Source organism: Leptidea sinapis, chromosome Z, assembly GCF_905404315.1.
Source record: "Leptidea sinapis chromosome Z, ilLepSina1.1, whole genome shotgun sequence".
Classification (NCBI taxonomy): domain Eukaryota; kingdom Metazoa; phylum Arthropoda; class Insecta; order Lepidoptera; family Pieridae; genus Leptidea; species Leptidea sinapis.
Window position 1 is genome coordinate 34,579,761 of NC_066312.1, and position 18,789 is coordinate 34,598,549.

General features: G+C 34.9%; 1 long non-coding RNA gene across 2 annotated transcripts; it reads left to right on the forward strand.

Moving 5' to 3' along the window:
* The first annotated feature begins 6,628 nt into the window (after positions 1-6,628).
* LOC126979191 (uncharacterized) lies at positions 6,629-8,704 on the forward strand. 2 transcript variants are annotated; one of them, XR_007732772.1, is made up of 4 exons: positions 6,629-6,739; positions 7,581-7,659; positions 7,820-8,002; positions 8,555-8,704. It is a non-coding gene; the product is annotated as an uncharacterized LOC126979191 (long non-coding RNA). The 2 variants fall into 2 exon arrangements; XR_007732773.1 differs by having other exon boundaries at positions 8,560-8,704.
* The last annotated feature ends 10,085 nt before the right edge of the window (positions 8,705-18,789 follow it).

Below are 18,789 nucleotides of genomic sequence, written 5' to 3' on the forward strand. Positions count from 1 at the left end.
TTATTCGGTTTTGATTACGGAATCCATGACAAATTAACGGAACTCTTCAATTCTTAGGAGCACATTAACGACTCCAAAAATAACAATAATCATAACTAGAATTAGAATAATTAATTAGATTGTTTAAAAATATGCAATTATTTTTATACTTTTTAGTGCACATTATTTCGGTTGTTTTTTTGTTACATTTTATTCATTTTCTAAACATTTTCAGTGTTACCTAGGTATCTGCTTTCGCATGTAATTAAGCCATGTATGATATAATTAGGTATCCACTTTTTCAATTCATCTATGGGACGACGTATTGGTGTTGTAAGTGTTTAGTCCCACAAACTTGTATAGCCCGTTGAGAGAGTTGCTGTTATCGCATTTGAGTCGTACATAAATGTATAATTCAAAATTAAACAAGCTATAATTTGAAATAAAAAAAAATATTCGTTTTATTAGTTTCTTCTAATACTTTGGGGTATCGCATTGTATCTTAAAGCATTGAACAAAGTGAAAAAGAAACAACACTAAGAAAAAAACGTAATATAATGAAATATATGTTTAGACATTAGAATATACTTAATATAAAGCGCAGGTCCGGCCACACATGGAGTGTTGCTGTCATCTCTGGTCTTCGCACGACACGCCACAAGTTAGGATATCATCCCCACCATCTCGATGTGTGGCGGTCCTCCACAGTGCGGTTTACAAGGAGCTTTCTTCCACGTAGTACAAAGCTGTGGAATGAGCTTCCTTGTGCGGTGTTTCCGGGACGATACGACATGGGTACCTTCAAAAAAAGCAAGTACACGTTCCTTAAAGGCCAGCAACGCTCTTGTGATTCCTCTGGTGTTGCAAGTGAATGTGGGCGGCGGTGATCACTTTACTCGTACGCTTGTTTGTCCCCCTATTCCATAAAAAAAATATATATACTCGGATGCTCTGTTGTAACACGGTTGTGGCAAATATGTTCGAGAGAAGCGATAGCTGGCGATACCTCGTGCTTATGAACGAGTGCTACGTGTCGCTGGGTGATTCTAGACTTGAAAACCCTGAATAGACTATAGCAAGCGTATTTTTAATATTCTATGATAGATGACCAATTCTATTGTCTGACTGACAGTGGAAGTGATTTCTCCAAAATAAAAATGTTATAAAAAATAAATACATGAATGATTAACTAAATACAGTACAAATGAAGCTAGAAGTTAGACTTTCAAATGATATTTCAAATTTTAAATTACATAGGGTGTTTCTTTGTATTGTATATTTATCCACGAGAAATCAACAGTAAGTACAGAAATTTCTACAGTATATTTCATGTATGTAAAACTCCAAGACAAATTCTACAAGCAAAAGAATTACGTCATACATGTGGCCCAACTTACACTTTGCTTATACATACATGTCGTGTGAAATGTGTAGGTCTGCTATACAAGCACTCAAGGCGAGGTGACGTGCGGTTTGTGAGTTCAAAAGTCGCAGCCAACACTCTTCGGAGTTACTTGATGCTGACTCATAGGTTGGGGACACACTGAGGACTTTTATATGTGACACAATTAACAAGATATCTTTTTTTTTATGGAATAGGAGGACAAACGAGCGTACGGGTCACCTGGTGCTAAGTGATCACCGCCGCCCACATTCTCTAGCAACGCCAGAGGAATCACAAGAGCGTTGCCGGCCTTTAAGGAAGGTGTACGCGCTTTCTTTGTAGGTACCCATGTCGTATCGTCCCGGAAACACCGCACAAGGAAGCTCATTCCACAGCTTTGTAGTACGAGGAAGAAAGCTCCTTGAAAACCGCACTGTGGAGAACCGCCACACATCCAGATGGTGGGGATGGTATCCTAACTTGTGGCGTGTTGTGCGAAGGTATCTATATATCTATCATGTTGATTACAAATAAGCCCCAGATATATTATAATCCCCGTTACAAGTGTCACGGACTAGTTTCAATAAATAGCGTGAGTCAATAATGATAACGAAATTGGGACATCAAGCTAATTCTAGGATAGCTAATTCTATTAATTAAAGTTAGTTTGCTAAGCTTTAATGCTTAATTTAGTTTTCCATTTAACATGGTGTCCAAAAATTGGTCTTTATGATCGTCTGAAATATTGAATCTTATTTAGAGGGTCGCCATAGAGATTCGCAAATTTAAATGAATGTTTCTTATTTATGAATTATATTACTAAGCTAAGCTAGTGTTCCATCTAGCATTCTAAGTATGTTTTAATATAATATATTCTTCTTTTTATATTTGATATTTAGTTGAGTAAAGTATTGTGTATAGCTGTATTATAGGTTGGAAGTACGTTGATGTAAGTTGATACAAATAGGGTTTATTTTTTCGGTTTTCGATGATACGGACTCAAATCCGAGTCCGTATAATTGGTGAGGTGTTTTTGGAAGTCATGTGATGGTAAGACAGAAACACTAAACAACTATATAAACTGAATATAGTATATGTCGTACTTTGGAAGGTAATTATGAATATTTTTGATAAAAATAAAATTATTTATAATCAGAAAACTACTTTATTATGATTAAGAATTTCTTACATTTCAGACTCCATATGTGGTAGTTAAACAATGAGAAATGAGAAAGTAAACCTAAGTTGAACTGCAACAAATTGTTTTTATTCCAGGCTAGACCCTGAGAATGTCACTTTGCAAATAAAACATTATTTTGTTATTGTAAATAATCAATAAGTCTCACTGTATCCCATATCTAACTTCAAGTTGCCTCTAACTAGTAGGGAGGTGACTCTCGCTTTTGAAGGATACTCTTGAAAATAAAAAGCTTTTTCTATGAACTTTATCCATGTTCGAAGCTTCAGATAGCAATGTACTTGTACATATGAATATTCCACAAACATTTTAACGATGTAGGGAACATTTGAGATTTTCATCGTCAACTGAATACCCACTGGATAATTGAATTATCTAACTATCTATGGATTTAATACGAAATACAAGTGCGGTAAAGGGTACTTTAACTTAAGTGACTTTCTTAATGATACCAAAGATTTGGGATGGAGTTACCGTCCTCTGGCTATTAAACTAACTAATTATACGATAATATTATATTGTAATGATATCTTAATGAAAAATAAAGCCCGTCCCGAAATTTTGAAATAGAATAGAGCGTATTTTCTTTTTTTAATTTATCATTTGATTAATTTTACTTGTCAGTTGAGTTAGAAATATTTATGTTCTAATTACATATTAGTCTTTAATTATTGTCATTAAAAATCGCATGAACATGTGGACGGTAATAATATGTATATTAGACATTCGGTCTTCAGTATTCAGGTGTCACGGACAGAGTGATGCCAACAGAGTCGTATCACAGCACGCCTTATGTCGATGGCAAAATTCGTTACGTCTTACATCATATTATTTTCACTGATATCATTATAATATTATGGCTATTATTATCATCATTATCAAATTGAAAAAGAGATCGAGAGTCAGTGATATTGGCTAAATTTTGATTTTACGAATAATTTATACGCAATATAATAGAACGATCTCAACCACAGCTAACGATTGAAACAAACGAGACAAAAAGTTCTCCAAGAAAACTCTTCCAAGTGGGGTTGTGTGACGTGGTAAAAATATTAATTATAAAATATAAATGATAAATACTAAAAATGGGGTGCTTCTCCCTCCACTAGGCGCAATAATAAACACGATTAATTCTCACTCGACGGACTAAATTCCTTGTTTTTTTAGCCAGTGGTATAATATAAGTTTGAATATGATTGATACGTGATATATGTAGCTACAACACCAAACGTTATGCCCATATTTTTTTATCATCACTTTTCTGGTTTGATTCTATTAATACAAATTGAAAGACGTATTCAAATAAAAAATGGTTATGAAATGCATATAGGACACTGGGGCTTATGCAATTAAATTTGGAAATGTACAGTATTTAATTAAATTCAAACTTTAGCGCCATGTCGATTCTCAAGGGCTCTTGTTGGTACTCGTAGATAGAAGTGTAATAACATATCATTGTTACACGAGAATCACTCCGATTGCTCACAGAGGCACTTACAGCTTGACGCTAATGCGCTATGACAAATATCCGCTTCTGGCATTTGTATAGAGTAATTGTAAGGTAGAGACATTATAAAATTATTATGACTAATAATGCATTATTATGTACTCCTGTACAAGAAAGCTCGTTCTGCAGAAGGGAAATATTTTAGCGATTTATAAGGTAAGTAGATAGTAGGTAAGTAAATGATCAGTAATAGAAAAAATTAAATTACAGCATATTGACCGTTACCTCAAAATACATACATTAATTAATATATTTTCAAAATCATTATTAACAGTACCAAATTTAAATATGAAATATAAACATGTTATGACGACTCTGAGACAACTTTTGCCGCGCACCTTAATTTGTGGGGATTAATTATTGAATATTACTCAGGTATCGCGTCCATGCGTTGCTTTAATACTTCCGTCATGTGACCTCTTGTCCGGTTTCTCCAGTTTATGTCTAACTTGGACTAAAACTTTCGTTTCTTGTACAACCGGATCTCAGAAAGTTATTATACTACGTAGTGCGTTTACAAACACACTACGTTTAACAAAACTTTAAATCTGAAATCAGTTGTTAGTAACTAAATAAATGGGAGGAGCATAGCGAATCAGGGAACCTCTGTTTCTTTTTCATTACTCTATGTGAGTTGACTTGAGTATACCACTTGGAGTAATGCGATCTGTTTAGTACAAATTCTCATTAAATTATATATATATATATATATATATATATATATATATATATATATAAACATAAAGATTAATATAAATTTCATAAATGAGCTCCATGTAATTTTGTATTACTAAATCAACACTATTACGAAGAAGGTAATTATTATTATAACCCAACTTACCGGATTGCGTTACATAATTTATTTTTTCTCTAATTTAATCTTACTAATTTTGAGTGAATTATTTTTTATAATATATTAAGAATACTTTTTTAAAATTGACCTAGCATCAAACTAGGCATAGATAAATTTATATAAACATCCATGATGCGGAAACAAACATCCATATTTATTATATAAATGTGAACACCTTACATTCTACCCGGGACCTCTCCCTCAGGCAGGGTCAGACAACTTGTTCGTTTATGTTTATATTTACATTTATTTAAGCCTAATAAATAATACCAGGACCCTCAGAAAGTTTTGCGAAAAAAGTTTTTTTGGCTAATTATTATTATTTACAAATATGTGATTATTTACGATTAAAAGTACCATCGTTCGAATTTCATATATCCGTCCTTTTTATTAGAACTAAATTGAACTATCGTGTCTCATTGAAATATGGATCTGTGTCGGGAGCATTTCGTGTCATTATTTTAATTATTTCAAATGTCTGGCCTTAAGTCAGACGAATCATTGATCCATTTCTAATGGTGATCATGGATGAAGGTCCTTCTAAAGCAACCATCTACCGTTGACATAACGAATTTGAGGGAGGTCGTCTATCGTTGGGGGATGAAGAAAGATTGTTGATTCCATTACGAAATCAAAACTGCTTTGTTTTGGAATGATATACTACAAAATGCCTACCAGAAGCTTTCACTTCATGAGCGACAGGTGACCAAATTCTGCGCTTCACATGCTATTGCTTCACACGACAACGCGCCCGCGCACTCGACGCTCAAAACAAGGGAGTTCCTGGAGACCACACCGGTCCATTTCATGGGTCACCCTACTTACAATCCTGATCATACACCCTGTGATTTCTTTTTATTCCCTAAAATAAAAAATCAACTGAAAGGGATCCTGTTTTCGTCCACGGAAAGGTGCTAACAGTGTTCGAGAATGCCATAGAATAGTTGTCTGCGGCAAACTTGAAAGAGTGTTTCGATTGAGGCCGGTGGAGAGTACTTTGAAAAGATTTAGTAAACTTACTTTATCAATATAAGGTGATTTTTAGTTTCAAAACTTTCTGAGTGCTCCACGTATTACTAACTTTAGTCAGCATTTGTGTCTGCGTGATTTCTGTTTCATCTAACCATTTTATATAACTCTTTAAAAGGCATAAATGGCATAAAAGGCATTTGTTTTCTCAAAATTGATTCCTTCACAATAATTTCATTTCTAATAGTCTAGATACTACTTCCGGTTCGGAAACAAATGGCGCTCTGAGAGAGAAGAAGCGGCACAAGAAACTCTCCCAGCATTTTTTTGGGTTTTAAAATTTTGGTCTATAGTCTATGTTTAACTCGTGTAAGAGTTACAAACAGCTGGTTAAGACCGTTACTAAAATCAACAAAATTCTGAAGTTAGAAGGAACCTTTATTTCCCTTCCTCATACATTAACTCCATAAAGAATTATCCACCATGTTCGTTACTGACCATTATAAGACAGATGCATTTAATTGGAGACAAAAATCTAGAAGTTTTATTATAATAATTACACGTCAGTGTCTCGTTATGTAATAATGCGAAGACATCTGTCGGTTACTTAAAGATTCAGTGAACTCGTGCCCTAAACATCATTGTTACTCGGGTCTAAGATAAGATACACTATAACTGTGTTTTAAATCATAATATAACAATACAATGTTTTAACAAGCGATCTGTTCACACAGTTTTGCAATGAGGTGGACTCGAGTCGTGTTCTATGTTTTAATTGTTACACTTTTAGTAGAGATTGTGTTGGCTGACTTGAGTAATTTCATGGGCAAACTTTCGTCCGATGTAGGGGTAAGTAACTTCTTACAATTTTTTTTTATAATTACTTTTGCCAGATGCTGGCAATGAATTTGGATTATTGTTGGTGGCAAACCTTAAATGCTTATTGGCCTAACTTATCTTAATTTCGAAGAATATTAATTCTAATTGCGTTGCGTAGAGACGTCCCTCGTTAGTACTACGTCTATCGATTTTATGCCAGGGAATATTCTGTTGAGCTGTTAAACCTAATTCTTGAATTCAATTACTTAGCCAGAAATGATCATATTATTCTCGCTATCAGCAAATTTGGGACTTTTCTTCTTCTTCTTCAATCTTCCAAAAAAGAGGATACTTGGAGGCCGGTTTGTCTCTTTATTCACTTATGAAATTACAAAATTATTTTCACTTTTAAACTTTATCATGATTTAACTGCTCTTATTATAACCAATAACGGGATTTAGAACAATCGTGTCCACGATGGCACGACAGCTGACGGTTTGTGAGATTTAAAGACATCGAGTTGAGATTATCAGTTTTCACCTGCTGCAATTTTTCACCATTGTTTTGATTTTATAATTATAAGTACTGTCTGTATATTAGAGTATAATTAGTATTAATTTTTGGGTTTATAGTCTTGATAGATGGTGTAGTGACATTGTCTTGTACTTCGTAATTTTCAATCAAATATCCTTCTTGATTTCAGTTGAAACGTAGAAAAAACTTAAAATTCTTAGTATACTTCTTCATTTTTGAAGTATATAAATTAAAACAACAGAAGAGAAGAAATTTCGAGTAAAGCCCATTAATTCGTTATCTATCTATTATGCAATGTCATTTAATAACCGTATTAACTAACTTGATGGAATTCTAGGATGCAGTTGGAAGTGCGTGGCATTCACTTGTGACCGCGATCAAGCAACCAGTGAAGATAAGAAGATTAGGGAGATTGAGTGAGTTATGAATTTTTGTAACGACATGTATCGACTCACGTACGATACATGAAAACTGCGAGCCCTTATCAAACATGGTTAAGAAAAATATTTGCTAAAATAATAGTTTAAATTCTCAGTGGATCTGATATTAATTTCTTCATCACTTATAAAATTTTAGGAAAAAGAAAAAGGACAACACCAGCTATAAAAGCCTCTACTGATTCTGATCACCAGGCCTGGTTATTGTCTACACCAGGAAAATCTGTTCCTTCAGTTCAACTGGTGCTCCCAATCTTAATGGAGCCTGATTGGAATGCGTGGAGGAATTTGATGCCGCTGGATCTTAACTACAAAAGGCAAGGTACTATTAAATTTCAATTGTAGTGTATATAATATCACAAAAACACCACAAGAATCACAAACATTGTTTTTAACTCTATTTCTATATGCTACTAAAACCCCGACATTGCGACATGTTGCAAAAAGAAGGAATGCTTATAGTATCGTAGACCGAGTTTACACATACACTTCTCGATATTCCATACATCAAGCAGCGTCTATCTGCAATAGAACATACGTATTTGCTTTCTTCCGCCACGTGTTGAGGCGAGGTAGCCAGTTCATGGAGCGTTATGTCATCGAAGTAAAGTGGATAATACTAGACCGCGCGAATGGTCACCCATGCGATGGACCAAATTAAACCTGCTGTCCCATTCACTCAAATTACTTCTGACAGAGATAGGTGACGATAAAATATTATTTGCTTCTGCTGAGACTTCATGGCAACCAAGGAGCACTCCATCTAGAGCTTAAAGACCTAGAAATAAATAATATCACTTGTAAAGAAAAAAGAAGTAAATAACAGCCCCAATTAAATTTTGTTACTGCCAAATTAATTATAAAATATTTTCAGAACAGAAGACAGCACATAGCTGGAAATACGAGCACCTTACCGCACAGGTGACGCCACAAGAGGAAAGCAATAACTTCGGAGTTTTGTATTTTGTTTGATGATTTGTGAAGTAGAAAGTATTTTTTTAATTTTAATAAAATAAATATCACATTTGTTTTATGTAAGACGTATTTTTACAAAAAAGAAGCACTACTTACGTTTCTGCCAAGAAATTGCCGAGATCTGAGGTCACCTCTATTCTAATTGCTATATAAAAACGATGCTGATGTATTAGTTACACATTTATAGTATTTATTTTATGACAATAAGGGACGAGACGAGCAGAACGTTCAGCTGATGGTAATTGCCCTGCCCATTACAATGCAGGGCCGCTCAGGATTCTTGAAAAATCCCAAAAATCTGAGAGGCACCACAATTGCACTCATCACGTGAGACATAAGATGTAAAGTCTCATTTGCCCAGTAATCAGTAAATAGCCCAGTAACTACCAACAGCACTCTTCATACCGAAACACGATAATGCTTACACATTATTGTTTCACGGCAGAAAACGGCGCCATTATGGTACCTTTAATCTAGCCGGCATCCCGTGCAAAAGAGCCCTCCACTGGTGAATTAGCGGGCTTTTTTCGTAACCCGACATTTTAGGGTGTGCCTATTTTGCGTGATTGGCTGACGGCGTTACTCCTGCCAATTCAATCCTACCAGGAAGCCCAGCGCCCAGCTTCCAGCTTGATATGGGCATCTGTTTCTTCCACCGCATACAGGCTCTGCAAAGAAGACTGTTTGTAACACCTAAAGAAAACATGTGTTTATTTGTTAGAGCTTTACCTATTAAAGACCTGGAGTAGCTTTCTCGCAAGCCGTCGTAGCCTACCTGATGATGAAGCCTCTTGCATGCTGGCATGTGCTAAGGGTAGACTAGTGTTCCTGCTGTTACCTTGGTGTATTTTTCATAGAAACTTTCAGAGTCAAGCGACTGGTAAAACCAAAAAGTTTTCAGGACCCACACCGGCTACTTACTATCAATCACGTGTTTACCACAAACACCGATTTGGAAAGCTGCATATTATGTTGAGAACACACGGAATGAAACACAATAATTGTTCATTAATTACTCATATTTATTTATTTCCGTGGTGATTTTAGAGTAGTCTCGTTGTGTATTTAATTTCGTCACCATTAAATTTAAATGGAAAATTTTTGGTTTCGCTTTATTTATATTAAAACATTTTACCGTTAGCACCTTCTTGGATATAAAATAAAAAATAAACCAACATTCTTTACGAAGTGTACTTATTCAATATTCACGAATAGAAAGTAGGTTACAATCCTGACATTTTAATTTGATGAAGTACTTACCATTCCAATTCAAATGCATTTGGCACCACGCGGGCTTTATGTGGAATTAAATCAGAAATATCTCATACCTAAGCCTGTTCTACTGAACTAGGTTTGACGAAGGACTCGCATAAGCGTAGAATAAATACACTCGAGTATGTAACTTCCACTAAAAACCAGGAGGTGTATTCATTAAAAACTTGGGTTCGAATACCGCATTATCTATAAAACGTGGTACATTTTTTTTAAATAAAAATAAGGGACGAGACGAGCAGGACGTTCAGCTGATGGTAATTGATAGGCCCTGCCCATAGCAATGCAGTGCCGCTCAGAATTCTTGAAAAACTCAAAAATTCTGTGCGCCACTACAATTGCCCTCGTCACCTTGAGACATTGAGAGATTTTAAGTCTCATTTGTCCAGTAATTGCAATAAGTATAGCACCTTCAGACCTTCAGACCGAAACATAATAATGTTTACACATTAGTGCTTCACTTCACTTCACTTCATTACATTATTATTATATTATATTATTTATGCTTACACATTTCTTTACATAATAATAGTAGGCAGGAAAATGACTTAAAATAGCATAAAAGTGATAAGATTGAATAGCTACATCTCACGTGAGTACTAATTGTACCCCAACAATTTATTAAAAAAATAGGTAATCGACTGGAGTATTGAACAAACATACCCGGTCTTAAGGACAATGTAGCTCAAACTTCCTACACTGACAGACTGACACACACGTCCACACGCACGCACACACACACAGAATGTATTGTTATTTTCACGCTTTACTAGCTATAGAACTCTTGTATAATGCCTTTCAATTTGTGATCCTGACATCTAGGGGTGAGATCCTGGTGATTATTGTAATACAGGGGCAACGTACTGCTGCTGTTAAAAATATGACACTTTTGTATTGTATCAGCTTAAGATCTTAACTTAGCAAAGACATATATTAGTTAAATTTTTCTTATATCAGCCGGTGAGCTATGAGATAATATGAACAGTTTTGAAGGAGTAATCTACAGAGAGCTGCTTGGAATCGCAGCGGTATTTGGCAAAAAAGTTTTTTGATAATTAAGCTTTGATTAGAAGGAGTGGAAGAATCTCATCGCCACTCTATCAAATCAATATTTAGAGATTCAGCATTATGAAAATACTTATACGATCTCTCATAGACTATATCTGTCGAGTTAATGAAATAGATATAAAAAAGCCTGAAAAGAATTATGAGTGCATACTAAGTATAGTAAGGTATTATGTAAATATCATACCCATAGGTAAAAATAATTAGGGACATTAAAAATTGACCCATTTATAAACAAAAGCAGAAATTTGCGATTATAGAATTCAAAAGTCACCCCAAGCAGTCCGTTCACGATGACACAAGGACAAGTCATGGCTTGCCTCGTAATATTTTAGGGAAGGGAAGGACGGCTTTGCCAGAGTGAGGGAATCCATCCTATCCTCGTTCGAGCTGCCCATCGTCTTCTGGGGAGGGCACAAAACCATGTATCGCCGAGGACAAACTAGGTAAAATAAGCAGCCGCCTTTGTTATTCCTTACGGATACGGAAATATCTCAACGTATTAAAAGAGCGTCGATGAGTTTCCTAGCACATCTTCTCATTCAAGGTCAACCTCCAAAGTGGTGGTAACTGTGAAAAAAGAAAAAAAACTTTTGACATTCATAATAATATATAATTTCATTGACCATCATTAATCCCACCTTAAAGGCCGGCAAACTCATTTCTTGACACACCTGTTGTTGCGGATGTCCATGGGCGGTTGCCTCACCTCTCCCCATCCCGTGAGTCTCTTGCCCGTTTGCCCCCTCTCATAAAAAAAAGAAAATTAACTGATTTTGAATTGTCTGTATTTCAGTTAATAAAAACAAAAGAAAATTTTATAATGTCTATAACTAAACCTGTAACTAAATAATGTCAGAAGTTTAATACTAGAATATTTCTCAGGGCTAATTACTCATGCGCCATCGTTAAATCTGTTTTGAGTTCAGGTTTTGCGTTTGACATTTAATTAAATGTAATATTCTAAAATATTTTAGTAACTATTTCTAATTTAGATTAAATTAATTTCAGTTATTAGTTTTATCGTAGCTATTAATTTATATAAAATTTAATAATGTTAGTGTTCATTTAGTCTTCGTCCAGCCAGCCTCTGCTTTAAGGGATGTCCATTACTGCTATGTAAAAAGATGTTTATCCCAGTTTTTCATCAGCTAACCAGTTGATATTTTAATCTGGGTGATAGTGCAGTCGTATCTTTAGACGGACTGCAGATTTGCTAACTGAAAAGAGTAGTTAGCTTACTTCCTTCTAGAAGACACCTACTGCAGGCGGACAAATTTTGTACACCAAGGGAATGCAACACACTTAGCAAGGCTATTGCTTGCGTAATCGTACGTAAACGTCCGGAAATACAAAAATTGCTAAAGGACAATATTTGACAGCAGAACTGAATACATCAAAGCTTTAAAAAATTTATAAATTAGGTGAATATGCACACACAAGAGTTAAGCATTCTTACGTTGGATTTTTTTAAACAAATGTTATAATATTGTTTTCTGAAAACAGACGCATGTATGTTTGAAATTGGGAGAGAAAATAAAGGCTGAAACTAACTGCAGTGGGCAGAAAAAAATGCTTTTTATTAAAAAAGAGTACATTTGTTGACAGCAGAACCCAATTTAAAAATTATTTCCTTCGACACCAACTTTATTTCTACAATTTAACTATGGTGGAGGGGTCGTCTAAACATCCAATGACAAAAGAGAACGTATTCGCTTATGTCTGTACTGAAAACCAATTTAATAAAGACTCGAACCTCAACGGATTTACCAAAACGGATAAAACTCGAGTGACCAAAATTCGGTTAGTTGCTGACGGATGCGGTGGGCAGAACAAAAACTGTGTTGTTATTTGGACTTGCAGCAAGTGGCTCCTACATAATAGACGTATTAAATCTATTGAATTAATACTTCCCGTAACAGAGCATTCGTTCATGCCAACCTATAGGTAAAGTTGCATTTAAATATAAATTTAAGTATTTCTGGGAGGCTCGTTTGCACAGCATTCCGGCTAGATTATGGGTACCACAACGGCGCCTCTTTCTGCCGTGAAGCAGTAATGTGTAATCATTACTGTGTTTCAATCTGAAGGGCGCCGCAGCTAGTGCAATTACTGGGCAAATGACACTTAACATATTATGTCTCAATGTTACGAGCGCAACTGTGGTGCTGTTCAGAGTTTTTGAGTTTTCAAGAATCCTGAGCGGCACTACATTGTAATGGACAGAGCATATCAAGTAATTGATAGTAATATCAGCTGAACGTCCTGCTCGTCTCTTCCCTTATTGTATTAAAAATAACCAGAAACTAAGAGGCATTTTCATTTATACTATTTGTTTATATATGTACGAGGGGCACACTGAAATGATCGGGAGTACAATATTTCGAATTGGGCTACAATAAAACCCTTTTTAGAATTTGAATACTGGCCTCTTAGAATCTTAATGACATTTATACAATTAAAAAAAACCGGCAGACAATTCGGAATTATAGAGAAGAAGTTGAGAGGTATGGAAGTTATATTGCACCCGGACGAAATAAAGAATGTTATTAATGAGACATTTACTATAGTAGAGCTTGGAAAATACTGCATGATAAATAATTGAAGAGAAACAGTAAAAAGTGTTGTGAAGATGACTATGAGATTCAAAGAGTGCAAAAGATTTATTCTATGAAGAACCAAAATAATATACCGATGAATTTATGCCAAAGGAATATCTTCAATCCAAACTAAGCCATTGCCAAAAATTGTCGCTGTTATCAAAAATAATGTAAAGGATATAGATAAATTGTTCCACAAACATTATGTATCTGACTGGAAAACAATAAGTTCTCCAGCGTTTTATTTCGAACTGCTAACCTGAGCAATAAGAATTTTGTGAATAGCGGTCATGTGAAGTCACAGACTACCGCATTTAGATAAAAATAACAGTAGATAAACAAAATGACTTCATTACTTCATCTACTTAATAAAAATTGGAATTCACTTAAAAATCTATGCGTTAACCCTAGTTACGACAAAAAGCCAGAAAAATCAAAGATGGCAATCTGTCCGTCCTTTAGAATCAAATACGCCAGTATATTGGTAACAAAGTTGGCATTCTTTAAATTTGAGTATTAAAACCGGAAATCTGCAGAATTCATTTGTCAATTTTGACTATAAAAGTAAGTTTTAGCCATAACTCTTGTGTTACGACAAACCGGTAACTCTATTATTTACATTCAAAAATAATTCTTTAAACTTTGGATCCACGTAGAAAGCAATTTAAACGTTTTTTGTCAATAGCAACAAATTTGTTAAGAGTCATCAGTCAGAGAGAGAGTAAAAAAGCTCATAATAAGATATTGTGAATTCCTAAGTATAATTAACATGGCTTACGTACATCTAAATATTGATAGATTATACAATTGTTACCTGGAACCTAACGAATGACTGCAGATCTAACAAACCCGTCTCAATCCCGGGCCTTAGAGATAGCACAGAGTGTAGATTCTGTAATAGTGTAGATTATATCCTGTTACCCATCCTATGGGAATGTTGACCTTTAATGTGTAAGCATAGCATCTCTTTGGGCAGACCACTTCAGATACGTCAGTTCACTCCAAAAGACATAACAAGATTCATTAAAATAATCAATCTTAACATCAAGCTACAATTAACAGTGGCTAACCTGAACTGTATCTACTAAAGCCACTTTAACAACCATAACCATAACCATAGAAGATTTTCATAAAAATAAGGATTATATTCGAATTATGACCCATGAGTAAAATATTGTAATAAGAAATTAAGCCCAAAGAATGGACTTAATTTGAAATTTTTTATGTGTTATGAATTTACCCATCAGCTAATATCACCCAGAACTTTTCAAAATTATGTTTATTAAGAAGAAAAAGCTACAAAATAGATACATTTGCTTTGAAAACATTTTTAAATTCATAATGAGTCCTAATTTCCCACAAACGTTAAATGTACACAATTATTATGATTTAACTTGTTCCTGCGGCGTGGCTGTTGAAACAACGTTACCGAGATAAATTATTACTTTTCGCGTTTATGTAAATGGAGAAATAAAATAATAATTAACGAGGTTTCTTAAGAATACATAGTCTGTCATTACTTTAATTTAAATTTCAATATAAATGAATATCCAATTCTATGTATTCCACTTATTGCCTAATACTTTTAACTCTAATGGGAATATCAATTAATCCGTCATTCTAATTCTCCCTCCTGTAGAAGATTATTAATCTCATCTAATCTTTTATAATATTTCTATTGAGGTATTATTGATGGTTTTGTTGTAAAATATTAATAATTGTTGTAAAATATGAATAGTTGTTTTTGCATTGCCAAGTGGTTTCTGCAATGGACAGGCCACTATAACCTGGCAAGAGAAAGGGTGTCGTTTGGCGATCGATTACACAAACTAAAACCATATCAAACAGGTGAGGCCAAGAGACTATATTATGACGGGACAACGGTACTATACTATCAACACTATTAACAATATTGAGACACATACTATATATATACTATACCACAGTAGACATATGTCTACTGTGACTATACTATACAGGAACTCCTTATATAAATAACTTTCTTTCTTCCTGTCTCGTGGAAGAGTTTACTCTTAAACAGATGGTAGAAGCGTATCCATGCTCACACATACACGGCTATATGTACTTATTTCGTTCTTACTTACCCTGCCACCAACCACCGTTCCCTAACTGTTTCCCACGCCTCAACAATTATCAACTCAACTCAATACATTAAAGATAAATTTTACAATAACAGATGCTTACAACAGTATCTATGGTATCTTCACATTCTGCTCATTCGAGTCAAATCAAAAATATTTTATTTCGTAGGTAAATTGCATTACACTTGAACTATGACATTTTTATACAGCTCGTTCGGAAGGCAGATTTCATTAGAGAAGAACGAGCAAGAAACTCTAAGGTTGCTCTTAAGAGTACCCAGTAAATAATAATAATAATAATAATAATATCAACACATTTTTACCAAAATTAGGCATATAGCCTGTGTTATGGGTCTCAAGACAACGATATATTAAATACAATATACTTACTTAAACATAAATAAATACATATAAACATCCATGACTCGGAAACAAACATCCGTACAAAAACAACATATTCATCATATAAATGCTTGCACCTACCGGGATTCGAACTCGGGACCTCTAGCTAAGTAGGTAGGATCGCTAACCCCTCGGCTATACAGGTCCTCAGTAAGCCATTGTTTATTATCCTCTCCAACCCTATTATTTATAAAGGAATTTATGTAATTATTTAAAATGCTAACTGCTCCTGGCCATACTTTTGACACATCGTATAAAATAAGTAACGGATCGCATCAGCAGTTTTCTAAATTAAATTTAGTGGACTGTATACCATAAGGGTATCACACAAACAATAGATGTTATACGGCAAATAATCTTAATTTCTACTTTCAAACGAAAACTTAGTCCTTGTATTTAATAATATAAAGTAAACAGAAACTAACCGACGATCGCTTTCAGCTGTTGAGTAAGAGTCTTGGAACGTACAACTACATATAAATCCTTTACAGTTTCGATCGAATGTATTGAGAAGTTGTTGAGTATTCCTTTATATTCAGTCAAGACTTGGATCTTGCATTGCTACACGTTTCGAATAAATCTCTCCAGACATTTCAAAGAGCACCGATTACTGATTTAATTTAGGGTTCGCCTCATATGGATTTGAATCTCAATATACGACTTTATACAAATTTCTAGATTTCTAACTAGCATAGGATAGGATGTTTTTTTTATGAAAATAATGTACGAGACGAGCAGGACGTTCAGCAGATGGTGACTGATACGCCCTGCAATTGAAAATCTTTAGTGTTTAAAATAAATAGAAATAATAATAATACGTAGCCATCGAGTGAAAACACAGTCCAGGTTTTTTTTATGGTACATAATATATCCCACAAGCAATACATATTATCTTAATATATATAAATTACGTGACACGTTCTTTGTCCGCGATGGATTCCTAAACTAATGAAGGGATTTTAATGTATTGTATGGACATATTTTCTATGAGAGAATTTAGTGACGCACGGTTCCGCTTTGAAACAATTTCATTATAACAACAGAGAGAATTTTTTACGAAATATTTATTGAGGTTTTGAAATATTATTGGCACATTCCTATAAAACCAATGACGTTGTATACATACAAACAGTATTTTTTTATTATCTACAGAACAAGGTCTTTCGGGGCAGCTACTTATAATATATAATTAGATTGTTTAGTGCGATGGCCAAGTCAATCTATTTATTTAAAAACATACAATATTTTCGTTATTGATATGGTCACTACAAGATGTTGTTAGGTTAGCTAATTATGAACTTATGACAGAAGGAGCCTTAAGTAAGGACTGAATAAATTGACCGACTTGATATAACATGCGTGACATGCGACGGACGTAAAATTTCGGCATGGAGACGTGCTTAAAGCGCTATTCACCTTGGAAATTCATAAATTGAGATTTGTTGCGGACATGTACTCCGAAAATGGCGCCGGTCCTTACCCGTCTTTTCTGGCTCTTCTACTCCCTCGATATTATGGAAGATGGTTTAGTGCACCCAATCCCTAAGAATTGTGTACGCTCGGATTCTTCCAACTACCGCCCCATTGCCATTACCTCAATTTTCTTCAAAGTAATGTAGTCGATTATCAACGGCCAACTCTTGGGATACCTAGAGGAGTACCAGCTGATCAGCGATGGCCAGTCCGGTTTCCATCAGGGTCGCTCAGCTGGTGACCTTCTTACATACCTCACCCAAAAATAGGCACAAGCAGTTGAGTCAACCTTGGTGGTAAGTTTGGACATAGCGAATACCTTCGGGTATAGCATAACGCGCTTATAGTGAAACTGCAAATCGGTTACTAGCTTTTTGGCCGATTGGAGCATGAAGGTCAACGGTCATGAATCAACGGTGCATGCTCGGACTTAAAATCCATAAACGGTGGTGTCTCGCAAGACTGCGTGCTATAACCCTACACTGTTTCTTCTGTATATCAGAGATTTGCTAGAAATAGGCGGTATTTATTGCTATGCAGACGACTGCTCAAGGTATTTTTTTTTTGTATATGCACGTGGTATAATTCCTACATCGGCCGTGCCAACATGTCCCGGGATCGACGAGAACCGGAATAAACTTGTGTTTGACATCGAGACTATGCTTTGTGAAGTCTCAAAATGAGGCCGACAAAATTGTGTCCAATTCAAACCCTTTTTCCTTCTTATGCATAAACACTAATTCTTTTCTAAATTTGAATCTTCTATGTCTGCTAGAAGTACCTTAAACTTTTGATGATCGATCAGTCAGTCAGTCACTGATTGACAAACTTAAGAAACTTTGACTAGTTTTTATTATTAAACAACTGGTTCAAATTGAATAAAATTTGAAATATACTGTGTTTATACAATGTCTGCTTGCTTACTGCTTTTCAGACTTCTAATTTTATCCGCAGCGAAGTTATTAGGGGGTCGAATATAGCCTGACCTGCTACGAGAGAAGGATGGAACGGCCGTGCTACTTTTTGCTCGACTTGGCTCTACCCTGCCCTTAGATCTATGAAATATAACATCTTGCTTTGTATAGTTGCAGATTATTAAAGAGTTTCCACACTGAGATAAAGTAAAATATATTTACGGGTTGTTTTACACGCCATTATGATTAATACTAATCGCTACTTACTCCCTAGTGTTATCTGTGATTCGACATATTTCACACCGT